Source organism: Otolemur garnettii, unplaced genomic scaffold (assembly GCF_000181295.1).
Source record: "Otolemur garnettii isolate 467f Iridium unplaced genomic scaffold, OtoGar3 scaffold00036, whole genome shotgun sequence".
NCBI lineage: Eukaryota > Metazoa > Chordata > Mammalia > Primates > Galagidae > Otolemur > Otolemur garnettii.
In genome coordinates, this window is record NW_003852431.1 from 10,422,202 (window position 1) to 10,438,303 (window position 16,102).

At 38.8% G+C, this 16,102-nt stretch overlaps 1 protein-coding gene across 2 annotated transcripts in view; it reads right to left on the reverse strand.

The window, feature by feature from the left end:
• Window positions 1-16,102, reverse strand: part of LMO7 (LIM domain 7) — a 206,355-nt gene that overhangs the window by 82,142 nt on the left and 108,111 nt on the right. The gene's annotated exons all lie outside the window — the stretch shown is intronic.

Sequence of the window (16,102 nt, forward strand, 5' to 3'; positions counted from 1 at the left end):
GTGGGCTTCTGAGTGAGAATGCACGCTTCAAATACCAAATCTCTTCATAAAAATCAAGATCCCAAATGCCATAAGCACTTAACCATCTGATCAGAGCAAGCTTCCTGGAATTCATATCATACAAAAGTCTTAAAAAGAAGAGACAAACCCTCCCTCAAGTGTGAGGGTGAAATCTGTATCCAACGTGACAGCCAGTGGCCTGGCAGATTTGGGGGCACCCCAACCTTCGGAAGTTAGGATGCCTTTCTTTTTTTAATTGAAAAATAAAAATGTCATATAATTATCTTCTACAATGTGATGTTTTGAAATATGCAGATTGTGGAATGGCAAAATTAAACTACTTATGGGGGGAGAAGGGAAGGGGAGGAGGATTGGTGTGCTCTCACCTAACGGGCACAATGTAGGGCTACATAGGAGAGAGGTACAACTACAGCTTGGTCTCCACCTAAAAAATTCAAACGATGCAACCTAATCATCTATACCCTCATATTAATCTGAAATAAAAATAAAGTACAAAAAAAATTAAGCTAATGAGGATATGCATTACCTCAGTGTGCCTCCTGTCTGACTGAAGACTTTAAAACACACTAAAACCTCAACTCGGTGAGCTTTTTTTCAGGGAAAAGTTTACCAAAACTCGTCATGATATTATTAGAATACAACATTCATCCCAATTGCTAGTTTTATTAAGGCCTTTCAATCTACTGAATGTAGAGTTTTATCTAAAAATAATACTTAAAATATCATAGCCCAAGAACTTTCCTGACATCTCTCTTCCTTGTCTAGGTTTTTTGTTTTGAGGGATTTTTTTGTTTTTTTCAGAATCCTTATCACTGCACAATATTTTGGGGAAGACAATACATATCTTTACAACATTAGATTTGGTAACGGTTTCTTAAGGAGAGCACACAGAAAGCATAGATCATCAAAGGAAAAATTAATATAATAGTTGTTTCATCAAAATTAAAATCTACTGCTTTTCAAAAGCCAGTTAAGGAACTGTGAAACAAAAAGGCAAGTGACAGAGTGGGAGAAAGTGTTTGATAAACATATTTGACAAAGGGTTTCTAACCCGCATACAAAATGGATTTTTACAACCCCCTGAGATTAAGACAATTCAATTTTAAGAAGTCAGCAAAAGATTGAAAAGACTCTTCAGAAAAGAACATAAATGGATGTCCACAAAACACATGGAAAGATGCCAGTCATGAGGAAAATGCAAACTGGAATCCCAATACTGCTACACACCAAGTACAACGACGAAATTCAACAGACTGAACGTTGGGAAGACTGGTATTCCCATTACAGGTGGGAAAGCAAAATGGTACCATTAAAAACAGCATGGTGATTTCTCATAATACCAATCAGCAATCCCTCCCCTGAGTACTTCTCCAAGAAAAATGAAAACATGTTCACACAAAAACATGTGTATGAATGTTTATAACAGCATATGTAAACATCCATATGTGTAATGTAAATGTCCATCAGCGAGTGACTGAAGGAACAAACCCTGGCACATGCACAATTGTAGACACTACTCAGTAATGTCACCTAACAGCATGAATTGCAAGAATGGTACATACATTGAAAGTAGTCAGGCACAAAAGACTACATATTAAATGTTCCACTTACATGATATTCTAGAAAAAGCAACTCTACAGGGACCCAAAGTGCTAGAGCCCACTGGCTAGAGATCTGCTGGGGGGCTTGATTGCTAAGGGGCACAAGGAAACTCCCAGGGCTCTATGGCTTAATAATGGTGATGGTTATACAAATGTAATTACCAAAATGCAAACTATACACAAAAAAAATGAATTGTGTTGCATCTAAATTATATTATTTAAAAAACGGGGGGAGGGGGTGGATTTTAAGACAAATGGCAAAGATGGGTGAGAAGCGTCTCCTGTAGAAGAAAATGGCATAGATTAAAGTACAGCTTGGTTTCAGAGTCAACTAAAACCATTTGGAGAGTCAACTATACCATTCTGCACAGGTTAAAAAGGTGCCATACAAGGAAGCACTTGTATGAAAAAGGAAGGAGGCAATACTTTTCTTTCCACCCTCACTTCCTCAGAGCTAGATTTTGTCTTCCTACAAATGGCTATTATCTCTTCACAGATGACTCCCAAATCTACAAAGCCAGGCCTGATTTGGGCTTAAATAGATTCATAACTCCTATATTTCCATTTGAATGTTCTGTCATGTCCAACAGTATGTGTTAAACCTTAGTTTCCATGGTACCTCCAAGTCAGCTTGCCCTTCCTATCTCCGCTGATGGTTGCATAGCTCAGATGCTGACGCCTTCACGCTAATCAAGCCTCACGACTCTTACATCATAGATCTTTAGCTTTTGTATCCTCCTATACAAGCTCACTGCTTCTGGCAGCTAGAGTTCTTGTCAAAACACCCATAGACAGCAGTTTCCTTAACTCTGTTCCAGTCTCCACACTAGTTTCTCATTCAACCTGTTTTATATACTACTCATTACCCCATCTTTCTAAGTCTTTGGTTTTAATATTTTATCCTTCTGCTCAAAGCATTTGGTAATAATCCCATTATCTCTCCCGGATACTAGAGGCATCACTCAAGCTAGTCCCCACCGCTCTGTTATCTTGCCACTAATCTGCTAAACTACACTAGAGACTCACACCTTAAGCTTCCCCCACCAAAATGTAAGCCTCAAGAGCTGATATCTTATTTAACTTGTCTTTACTCATTGATTTACCTCTGAAAGGCTCTAGGAAGTATCTGGTTTGGACTCCTTGACTCTGTGCCTCGGAATGTGTGCTAATTTTCCTGCAGGGATCTCCCACATCCCATTCAATTGCTTCCTGTCCTTCAGATTCACACTCAAGCCTTACATCCCCAACACCCCCGTTAAAGTCTCACTCCAGCATGTGATCACTGTCATTTATCACTTAAACTCTTGTTACTCAGAGTGGGGTCCTCACTGGCAAGACATGAGAACTTGCTAAAAAAAAAAAAAAAATACAGAATCCCAGCTCTACCCTAGACCTAATGAATCAGTCTGAATCTGAACAAAACTCCTAGTTGTTTTTATATGCACAGTGAAGTTTGGAAGACACTTGCTTAAAGCAGTAAGTAAAAGGCCGAGTGCAGTGGGTTATGCGTGTAATCCTAGCACTCTGGGAGGCCAAGGCATTGGCCTGAGCTCAGGAGTTTGAGACCAGCCTGAGTAAGAGCAAGACCCCATCTCCAAAAATAGCCAGGCAACATGGTAGGCACCTGTCATCCCAGCTACTTGGGAGGCTGAAGCAAGAAGATCGCTCAAGCCCAAGCCTTTGAGGCTGCTGTGAGCAATGATGTCACAGCACTCTATCATGGGCAACAAAGTGAGACTCTGTCTCAAAAAATAAATAAATAGATAAATCACTCAGTAAAGTCTGAGTAGTTTCTCACCCATACCTTCTAAAATTTATAAACTCCTCCAGATTTCTTCATTAAGTCTTCATGCCTTTTGAATACAGAGGCAGAATTTTAAAATGGGAAGTGCCCCAGGTTTGGAGTCATAAGGAGGTTTCCACTTGTACCATTCACTAAGCATGTGACCCAGAGCAAAACACAGAACCTCCCAGTCTGTTTCCATCCCTGTAAACTCAGGCTAGCACTCTACCTTACAAAGTGGTTATGAGATTACACAAGGCACTAAGTAACACATTTAAATATTTTCTTTCCATTCTCCTCCACTCATTCTCCCCAAAGCGGTATTTGTCCTTCCCTTCCATATTTAATACACTTACAAGTCCAGCGTTATTATCACATCTATCCCATCTACCAGTTATTTAAGGGACAACCCTCCTTGTTTGTATTTTTCTGCCATATCTTGGGCTCTATTAGCTCCAGGTGTCTTTGGTAATCTAAAACATCTCATTCGCAAAATGAAAGCTTAATAAATATTTCTTCCTTCTAATGAACGGCAATCATTTGGAAACTTAGAATTGATTTCTAAAGGCTTGGGAGGAGAAGAAATGATCGTTCCATCTATTATAAATCCTCATAAAGGGATTCTTGGAGTGTTTCTGTGCTTGACTCATTTCTTGGACTTTATTTTCTGAGTCACTATCTGATCCCCCTCTCTTTTAATGCAACCAGAGGAGGAGTCTCATCTTACTGGAAACAGCCTGTACTATTTATTGTTACACTTGATGCTCTATGCTTACCACCTGTTTATAACCCTCCAATGGCCACACTAGTAGCAGGACTTTGGACAGTACTGAATCTATTTTTTTTCTTTAACCCAATAGAATAGGGAACTTGTCTATAATCTGTCTTGTTGCTTACAATTTGGGTGTTAATCCTTAAACCTTTGTATATTATTTAATATACAATGATCTAAATTGCGTCAAAAATACCCCATGTTATTTTTTTTTAAGACTACTTATTCCTAGCCAAAGATGTTTGAAGAAGGGAGTCCTAGTTTAGTTTGGTTTTAATAACATCAAGTAAAATAGAACATCAAAAACTGGTAAACAAGAAATTCTAAGTATTTAGCAGTTCTATTTTTAAAAACAGGTTCTGTATGAGTGCTATAAAGGTCAAAGTATGGTACTATGATCCTGAGCCATTTAGATTAGTAAAGTTTTACAATCCCTAGCCTTTAACAGGAATGTTCCATTATTACGGCAAATACAATTGAACATTCATAAATATCTGTATGAAAGTTACAAAACTTGCAAAGGCACTCGTGTACACATAACAAAATCCAAATACTTTTTTCTTTTTCAACTAGCCAGTGTTAGAAGACCAAACTTATACCACGTTTCTCCCAAGGCACACATACTTTCATTCAATGTTCCTAAAATTCAGAATGATGGTATATTATGATACATTCACTCAAAGTTACTGAGCTCACAAACTAGGAAAATTTTTGCGATATTAATGTACTAAGATGTGTACCATGTATCAAATGAGGCATTAGCAATCATGTACACAAATCCATTGAATATAGCTAATCTGGTTAAAAAGCAACTCATGACAGATTTAATCACATAGCATTAGAATACCAGCAAATTTTTAAAGACATAAGTCTGATTAGACAATACAGCAGAAGGAGCACTTGCATGCAGGAAAAGGCACCCGCTGCATTAAAAACGGAGCTTCATTACTTGCTCAAGGTCATAGGGCTCAGCAAGTTAGTGTTGTCTACCTCATTCCACTCCAGGTTTCTAAAGCAGAAGGAAAATACCTGGCCAGGCTGTTGCTAGTTTAGAAATAACTTATGTGAAACACCTGACGTTGCCCCATAACTCTTGACTTGTCTATGCTTAATTGAATAACAGTGACAGGAATACTTCTGATGTACTCTGGAGGCTCCAGTACAGAGACCTCCTAACCTCATTAGTATTCATCACTCCAAATCCGGCGCTCCCATAGAGTCACAAACTATAAATCATTCTAATGCTCCTTAAGACCCCAAAGCAAAACTTATTAAAACTTAATAATGCTTTTCTGCTTCGTCAGTTTTGGTTTCAAAATCTAGGTAGGAAAAAGAAGTAGATCTTATTTCTCTCTTTTTTTTTTTTTTGAGACAGAGCCTCAAGCTGTTCCCTGGGTAGAGTGCCGTAGCATCACAGCTCACGGCAATCTCCAACTCCTGGGCTCAAGCAAGTCTCCTGACTCCACCTCCCACGTAGCTGGGACCACAGGTGCCCTCCACAACGCCTGGCTATTTTTTTTTTTTTTTTGGTTGCAGCCATCATTGTTGTTTGGCGGGCCCGGGTTGGATTCAAACCCACCACCTTAGGTGTATGTGGCTGGTGCCTTAGCCTCTTGAGCCACAGGTGCCAAGCCGATCTTGTTTCTCTTATGGATTCACAAGATTCAGGATCTGAATACAGTGACTATTAAACATTGAATAAATGCTATTGACAAGGCACAAGACAAAAGGTCTACAAATGAAAGGATTCAATATTAAGGCTGTCATATCAAGCTTCACATCTCACTCACTATGCACCCAACCTCCCCCATCCTCATCAGTACCGAGCTCCTTCTCACCAGCCTGAAGAAGTTGTCTCTAGCCCCAGAGGCCCAGGGTTTACATCAGGGGTCCTCAAACTTTTTAAACAGGGGCCAGTTCACTGTCCCTCAGAGGTCCTCAAACTTTTTAAACAGGGGCCAGTTCACTGTCCCTCAGACCACTGGAGGGCCGGACTGTGGGCCCGGGTCAAGTCGGCTGCTAAGCAGGATAGGCAGCGGCAGCAAAAACACCCCTCGGGCCAGATAAATGTCCTAGGCGGACTGCATGTGGCCTGCGGGCCGTAGTTTGAGGACGCCTGATTTATATAAACAGATGCCAGAGTAGTTAATTTTCTTTTTTTTCTGCCTCTATCTTGTAAGTGGTGTGGAAAGTGGAATGAAAACTATGGGGAGAAAGGAGATGGCTCTGTTTCTCAATAATCTGGGAACTAGCAGGTTTTGGACACCTATATCTAACACTGCTATTCCTCCTATTTTTCCTCCAATACATGGACCAAGGTCTTGGAGTGAAATAAACCAAAATAAACAAAATAAAACCAAAATAAACAAGGATCTGAGGACTCTCAAGGATCTGGCACCTCATTTTGGGGCTGCCTCAGAAATTTTTATATATGTTGTTTTTAAGAAATGCAAGTCTGCTCTATTGTTGGGCATTTTCCACAAATGCAACTATAGGAAAATTGAGCATGAGATCAACAATACTTACTAGAGAATTTTCCTTCTCAGCATTAAGCCAAATGAAGTTAACATGTCAGCCAAATTATTGACTGAGACTCACTTATTCCTTCGAATACTAGTTCTACAGCTCAGTAAATTAAGAATACAGGAAAAAAGCATTTCAAAAGAAATTTGGTGGCCATCAACAGTATAATAAAGTAATGAAATAGTGAAATGTGCTAAAAACAGTGATACCTGATATTTATTTAGGGATTTCCCCCACCCCCTACAAACTGCTCCAAGCACACGGAGCAGACCCTATTAAATTGGTGGTGGTTAGTGCAAACTCCTCTTGGTTCAGTGAAACCTAAGAGTTCACTTGGTTCACTGTCCTAAGCTGACTGAATCCCCATTTTTTCCCTTTTAGTTTAGGAAAAATTGGCTTAGCTGTAGTGTGTTACTTCAAACTATATGTTAATCTACTTTTTGAATGAAATGTCATTGCACTATTAAAATTATACCTATAATTTCCTTTGTAAATTATAAGAATGTTACACAGCAAGTATACCATGTTCACTCAGAGGTTTTCCACTAACACTTGAGGCACATCTTTTCTTGGGTTTACGGTGCCTACTGGGTCACTGTTGTCCGAAGCAACAGTACTAAGCTCCTCAAAAGACAAAGTGATGACCTAATCCTTAGGCGAGTAGAGGCACTCAGAAAGACATGTGTCTCTGAAAAACAAGAGGATAAATCTATCAGCAACCGATTCCACCTGGGACAGCTGCTCAGCAAAACAGAAATTATACCCAGACAATTACTCTCAAAACATAACTGCGCCATTAGCCTAAACCCTAAAAAATAAATAAATAGCCAGTAAATAACTTTTATGCCCATTCTAGTTAACATTGGATAGTTCTACATTGGAAAGGAAAAATAAAGTTTTATGGTCATGCATTTCGACATAACATTATCCTTCTCAGGTTCCTGATTTTTTCACCGTATAATAACAAACAACACCGGAACTAAGGAAGAAGCATGTTTTTTCATCTCAACAACAGTACCTATAGCTATATGTAGTTTTTTAATGCCTAAGGTAAAAGCTGCAAACATTTCAAATGACATAATCAAGGCTTTCTACTGTGAGTACAAGTGGCCCTTTAATGGATAAAACGAATGGGAAGTGCCTCCAAAGGAGCAGCTAAGTTTTCTCTAAGCAGAAAATATGACTAAAATGTAAATTTGAGTTCAGTGAAGACATTATAAACGCTTATCCCCAAAATAAAAATACTTATAAGTGCTGTAAAATACTCTTCCAATAATAGCTTCTTAACTTAAAGGATAACCTTTTCGTGGCCAAGATGACATTTTTCACAGAAATGAAGAGGAAAAAGCAGAAGCAACAATAAAAATAAATCAATAAGCCATGTAAAGCTTTGGATTTGGGTTTAGTTTGAATCTAGAAGCAGGCTTTCTTAATTTTCTTTTTTGAAAAAATGTGGAAATAGAACTTCTAAAGGAAACATTCAAATCATAATGTTTACAATATTTCATAAAATATGGGGGAAAAGTTGGTCTCAAGAATGTTAAACTGGGTGGCGCCTGTGGCCCAGTGGGTAGGGGGCTGGCCCCATATACTGAGGGTGGCAGGTTCAAACCTGGCCCTGGCCAAACTGCAACAAAAAAATAGCCAGGCGTTGTGACAGGCACCTATAGTCCCAGCTTACTCAGGAGGCTGAGGAAAGAGAATCGCCTAAGCCCTGGATTTGGAGGTTGCTATGAACAATGTGACACCACGGCACGCTACCGAGGGTAATAAAGTGAGACTCTGTCTCTACAGAAAAAAAAAAGAATGTTAAAACTGTATTGGTCTCATATAACAAGGGCAAGAAAAATAATTTATCTGTCCTCTGATGTTGTGCTTTGCTATTCTAACAAAATAGGTAAATTATAACAAGTTGATTAAATATAAGTGTCAGAGAAACACATCTGTTTTCATTTCTGCTTATGAGGGGTACGTTTTTGGGTTTTATTTTATTTACTTATTTTTTTTTAGACAGAGTCTCACTTTGTTTCCAGCAGTACAGTGCTGTGGCATCACAGCTCAAAGCAATCTCAAACTCTTGGGCTCCATTGATTCTCTTACCTCAGCCTCCCTAGTGGATACAGGCGCCCGCCACAACACCCAGCTATTTTTTAGAGACAGGGTCTCACTCTTGTTCAGTCTGGTCTCAAACTCATGAACTCAAGCAATCCACCTGCTTCAGCCTCCCGAGTGAGGGGTAAGTTTTAGATGGCCTATATTCCCAAAGGTAAAGAGCCTGTAGTTTATAACCACAATTTAAGTAGCTAAGGGAATTTTTTTCCTCCACGTTTTCCTACAGGGGACAGAAATCCTCACAGAGTCACAAAAGGAAAGCCAAATTATGAAAATGACCACAGGGATAACTCAGTTCGATTTACTGAGCACTTTCTATACACCAAGCACTAATCATCACAACATCCTTGTGAGGTAGCAGTATCACCCAAGTGATGCTATTTGCTAAGTTCCAAGAGAACAGCAATTACATTTGTCTGATTTACTAACATATTCCAAGGGTTTAGCATACAGCTTGATACACAGCAAGTGATCAATTATTTTTCATAAAATTCACAGAGAAGCAAAACCATCACAAGGAGGAACAGTAACCTTTCTGAGGCCATTTAGCTGCCAAGTGACATAGGATGGGTTTAAATCCAAGTCAAGGGACGCTAAAATCTCGGCTCCCCTTTAAGATGTTTCTGTTGACAGCAACTGATACACATCCACTGAATCTTCTTGTTCCATCTTGTGGGAAAATGACAAGCTCGGCCTGGGGTTTACTAGAAATAGTTCAAATAAGCTAAAAAAAAAATCTTGAAGTTTCTTTGCATTCACATTCTTCAAATGATTTTTAATTATACCAGCTTCAATGTGAATTCTGGAGTGGGGGTGGGAGGGCAGCATTTAATGTTTAATGCCAGACAAAGGTGACAGGTCCTAAGGCAGGTAACTTAACTTTGGAAGAACAAGGCTTACTATATACTTTCTGGTAACATTTCTTATTAAAGTAATACTGATAACCTATAATAAATTACCTCCCCTATGTGTTCCTGCTTTTAAAGACATCTATTCCTTGCTCTTAAGCTTCTACAAGCTATTCCACCTATCTCTATAACCACTATATTGTTCTAAGTCAAAGTCTTAAGTATACAGTTTAGATTGGTCTCACAAGATAAAAAATGATCGGTGAGCATGATACAAAGACACTGAAATATTTCTGTCATTTCATATAAACGTACTTCAGATGTCAAACATGAATAGTGTTTTGTCCTTTGCATATCAGAATAAGGATTTATCAAAATTTCCACCATTTTGAAAGGCACTTGGTCCAAAGTTCCAATTTTAGTTTATTACTCACAGAGAGGATGAACACACCCTCCTCTTAAACTGTGCAAGTTTTAGGTTATGTGGTAATGTGCCATATCATCACTCTGGTATAATAAGTAAAAGGCAGGGCTTGGCACCTGTGGCTCAAATGGCACCTGTGGCTCAAGTGGCCAGCCACATACACCTAAGGTGGCAGATTCGAATCCAGCCCAGACCTGCCAGACAACAATGACAGCTGCAACCAAAAAATAGCCGGGCGTTGTGGCGGGCACCTGTGGTCCCAGCTACTTAGGAGGCTGGGGCAGGAGACTCGCTTGAGCCCAGGAGTTGGAGGTTGCTGTGAGCTGGGAAGCCACAGCACTCTACCCAGGGGGATAGCTTGAGGCTCTGTCTCAAAAAAAAAAAAAATAAGTAAAAGGCCATTGAAACCAAAAGTTTGATGCCTGCTTGCCCTATCTGCTCTACATTTGAATGAAGAGAATAAAACGTGAAAGATTTGGCAAAGAAAATAGGTTTCTCCCTATCTGTAAAGCCTAGTTTAAAAATATCCAGGAAGTCTTTGTAATTGAAATCTAATTTTCAAGTAAGCATTTATTCCTTTGGTGTCAAGAACCAAGGAGATCAAAAAAAGAAAATATATGTTCCCTACCTCAAATAGTTTCAAGTCTTGGGAAAAATTAGATGTAGAGGAAACAAGTCCTTTGAAAGCTCAGATGAGACACCTACATTACACTTCCATTGAGATTTTCTGATTGAAAAGTTGAAATGACCAAACATCTGTGCATTTATCTTTATACAGTATATTCCAGCTGTGAATTTATGCCAACATCTCCCCAGTTACAGTGGGAGACACGCTGCAGGCAGGTTTCCATGCTGTCCATGTCTGTAAAGGTACAAGCTACATAGAAGAGGCTGAATCAGCACTTGTTACAGGACAAACAAGTAATGATGTCTTCAAATACCGAAATTTCCTCTTATGAGATTAAGTGCCATTTTCTACTCTATAGCTCCAGAAATAGATATAAGCATCCATATCCCAATACCAACTCACACAATCACTTATATCAGGCCAGAAAAGACCATAAGAGAGAAAAAAAAAAATTCTAAATACTTTCTACTCGCTAGCGAAGCTCACATTTTCAAAAACAGCTAAGGAACTACAGATAGCGCGTGTAATTTCAAAAGTTAGATCAATGCAACATACGCAGCCCTACAGACAATAATTTGAAAGAGAAGAATCCCTTCAACAAAAATATCTCATCTTTGGTTTAAGGGCCTTGTTTTAAAACAAATGCTATCCAGTCCAGGAAGCAAACTATCCTCCTTCTATGAACTGACTCATGTCAACAGCTAATCAGACTGGCCACCCAGGAGACTCTTTGGAGTGATGAATATAGGTCAGATTACTTTTAAAGATAAAGACCCTGGCTACAAAAGCCCACAGCATGAAGGCACACTCAGCAGTCCAAGACACAATCAGGCCCAACGGCTTTTTGAAGTTTGAGCAAGTAGAGAGTGAAGGAGGAAGAGCTGCCATCCAGAAAAGAGGGTATCTGAGAAATAGATTAAGAACTTGAAATGGAAAGAAAACAGACACAGATAAAACTTCAACTAGCCTATGGCCTGTCCCCGGATCAGACCTGCCTGATATCTAACACCTTCGTCTGCAGCTAGTTCTCTTAGATATTACCACTAAAGACCATTTACAAAGTTGGCCATACATTTTTGCTGCTGGCCTTAAAGAGAGCCTCAGCAACTCAGAAGAATTAATACTCCCCCGCCCAGTAAGTACCAAACACCCGAAAACAGCTGAATGGAATAGAGGGGGACATACACGGTGCAATCAAGTTTCTTTGGGTTTTATGCTTTTCTAATGAGTCAGTAGGAAGGGAACGTTTTAAAATAGTAACATGAGTTGACAGGTGGAAGTCACCATGCTCAAGTTGCAGATCCAAGTTTGGATATCACTAAGATAGCTTTTAAAAAAGAAGAAAGATTAAGATATTAAACTCATTTGAAAGACACATACTTGCAAAAAAAAGATGTAAAACTAGATTTACATTGGAAAAAAGCAGAAATTAAATAATTCAAAGTCGGCATATTTTTACTGACATAAATAAACCTTAAATTCACATATATACTTTCATACCTCAAGCCCAATTTGGCAGACTGTTAAAACAGGATGCCATCTGGGAACCTGATTCCTAAGAAATGACTTTACAGTGCTGCCACAAAATGCAGCACCCTTTTGAAGCTTTACAGCACAGTTGTGTCCTTAAAATATCATTTGGGGCCTTCTTTATTTTTCTGATATAGATATGTTAACACTAATTTTGCTTCCAACTACTGTTCCTTTGGCAACTAGCATGTGTAAAAATAATAGATTGATTTCTGCACCTTCATTGTCATCAATTTAAGAAAACAAAAGTAGTCAATCTTAACATTTATGTAATGCTACTTTTATACCCCAAGTATTAATACTCGAAATGATGGCATATATCTACACTAGAAAATAATTTCTCTGCATGACAAATAGTGCTCAAAAGCATTGCCATCCTGTCATTATACTATGAACAGAATGTATCTGAAGAAGTGCTAAAAACTGAATTGGAGTGGTAAGGGGGTGGAAGGAAGAAACATGTTGTTTACAATCTGTTCAAATTCTCATCTTAGAAATTTTCATATATCAAGCAATGGTTTAAGCACAGGACTGAGTTTCTGAGTCAAATTGCTGGACATGTAAAATTAAAGCTTTTCATGTCAAACCCTACCTTTCTGCCAACTTCGAGTCCTCCACTACAAGATGGATTGGCCCAGGGATCCTCTGGGCTACTCTGTTCTACTACAAGCAATTGCTGTGCCTTCCTTCATGACAGATGCCACCACAAAGACCATGCCACTTGTACCAGGAGCACTCCAGTGTGCTGTGACATGTGGTTCTAGTCACTGCACTGTCCTCCTACAGCCCTTTCACGGCAGGCACACACAGATGGCTCCGTGGAGTCACACCACTTCTTTTTGGTGGATTGTGTGTATACTCAGTACGGATATTTAGTAAATGGCTAATAATGATGCAATTACTCGTCTATTCATCAGTACAAAAGATGAATTTCACAGCGTCAGGTCTACCTCAGTCTACTATTTATGAAGACAAAATTATAAATTTTCTTTACTAGTATTTTGGGAAGAGAAAACATGGATCCTAACTCAAAATACCAAAGTTAATGGCTTGAGCTCAGTAATTTGAGACCAACCTGAGCAAGATTGAGATCCCCACTCTACTAAAATAGAAAAACTAGCCGGGCATTGTGGTGGGCACCTATAGTCCCAGCTACACAAGAGATCTCTTGAGCCCAAGAGCTTGAGGTTGCCGTGAGCTATGATGACACCATGGTAGTCTACCTAGGGTGACAGAGTGAGACTCTGCCTCAAACAAAACAACAACAACAACAAAAAAAAAAAAAAAAAAGAAGTATCACCTGATTCTTGAATATATACAATCCCCAAATAACAGGAATACTTCAAACACACTTCGAAAAATTTAACTACTGCTTCCCACAATGTAAAATGATTCAGTGAAAATTAGATCACGTGATACTCAAATGTATAATTGCAGAAATAAAGAGTACTCTAGCTCTGACTAGTGAAAAGTTATTGTGAATTAAATTGTAGGTCTCAGCTTGCTGGGAACAAAAGAAAACAGATGCAGTTAAGTCCTGGATTATTCAGCAGGACAGTTCTTTAATTGCTTCTGCTCCTGCCACTCATTTTCAACACATATGCATGGGCACATGTGCACACACACACTCTCTCCTCAGCTCCACATGCCAACTGTGTATTTATCACTGCTGTCCACTAACAAAAAGCACCTCACACTTGCCAGCATGGAGGCTAGCAACGGCCCTTTCCTACTTGCTCTTACGACGTCATAGTGAGAGAGACCAATGATAGGTCTACGCCTTATTAGATGTTTGATCAGAACACTTGAATTATCACAGAGCATTTAATCAGATCATCTGCCATGCTTTTATTAAATTTAACATATTCACATATGCAAAATAATCTCAAAGTTCTCACATATTACCACACTTCTCAGACAAATTATAAGAAGCCTTTCCATATATATAACACAGAAATGTATGGATTATATGTCAGTAAATAAGAAGTTACACTTTTTCAGTGTCAAAAGTATCTGTCACTATCCTTCATTTTCATATGACTATTTTGCTAGCAGAGAGAATGAGGAAACTTCTAAGTCTAACCCAGAATTTCAGAACCCAGTACTATTAATATTTGGGGGAGGAAAACTTTCTGTTGTGAGGGGCTGGCCTGTGCATTAAAGGGTATTTAGCCGCATTCCTGGCCCCTTAGGTAACTACACCATCCCTGCAGCAGCTATGACAACCAGAAGTATCTCCAGACACAGCCAACCATCCCTTGGGGACAAAACTGCCCCCAGTTGAAAACCACTGATTTAACCAAGATAGGACAAGAATTCTGACCTACAACTGTCTCCATTTTATATATTAAAAACAATTTAAAAACACCTAAAAGCTAAGAAGTGAATTTCTATTTAGAAAGCAAATCTCTTGCTTTCCTTTAAACTAGCTTCCTTGAAAGAAAAATTCTATCTTAGGGCAAAAGAGCGTGGCCAACGTTCTTAAGGAAGTCATTCTCTAGCTTCCTTGTCTCATCCGGGAGGCTCTAGAACTTCATTGTGGGAGACCCTGAGCGGACCCCTTTGTTCTTTGGTCCAACAAGATAGAATTATCTGGGGAAATGTTCTTAAGCAAAGTCAATGTTCCCGCTCAGGCCTTCTGGCAGGTACGACTCAGACACACCTTTCTTTGACAGGCTTGTGGTTTCCACCGAAACAAGTTGTTCTGCATGCTTCTTACTGCAGCTCTAACTACAGGACCTCCCAGTTTCAGTTTGTCAGTAATTTAATTTCACTGAACGCTGGGCCCAGACGCTAATTTGTCTTAAACATTTTAGACCCAACATCTCATGAAACAAGCTCCAGGCAAGTTTTGTTCATCTCACTCTTGGCATTAGGAGCCAACAAACATGTTTCACCTAGTCCTTAGCCTACTCAAACATAGGTTGGGGAGTTTCAAAACAGTATCATTTTAGGGGAAACACGATTACTCTTAATAGACATGAACAACTTAGAAAAAAAAAAAAAGACTTTCAAGTCTAAAGTTTCTTTGCCCAACAGATAGGCCTTACGAAAGAACATGTTGTTAATAGCAAATAAAACACATGCATCCAAATATTTATTTGTCTTGAAAATTAAACACTGCCTTGCATACTACAGAAGGAAACATTTCGTTTTGGCTATGAAACTTAGATCATGAAGCTACCTTTTAATTAATCAGAAGTACAGACAGACTCAACCCTGCCCCGCATATATCATGGAATATAGAAAAGCTTATTCAACAAAACATAAGCAAATGGGCTCAAAACAGTTTACTCATTCAAAAATACATAGAGTTTAAAAAATTAATTCCACATGAATTTTTAGGCTGTACTGTTAGAAGACAATGTATACTAAAGGTATTTATTTAAATGGTTATTTTTAGTCAAAAAAAAATTGGCCATATTTAAGATAGCAAATTGTTTAATAGCTACTAAAGCGATTACATAGGGATATTAATAGTGTCAACTAAATCTCTGAAGTGGTAAAAACTGATTTTTTTCATTTCCACTATTTCTACAGATAAAACAAGGTGTTTATTTTCTTCCTTAAAAAAATATTAATTAGGTTTAAGAGCCATTGATGACAAGGAGGTAGTTATTTACAAAATTAACTTTACTGTCACATTTATCTGATAACACAAATTTATTACTGACTTCCTGGAAGTAAATTAGATTTATGTGTGGGGGGTGGGGGGGAGGAATCTCACAAGGGCTTAAAACCAGATTTCCTGAAACCATATACCCACATGGGAACACCATTTTCTACCTAAAATCTCACAGTATACCCGCATACATGTTCTCACCCCACTTTCACTTTCTCATCCATGCTACTAATAGTGA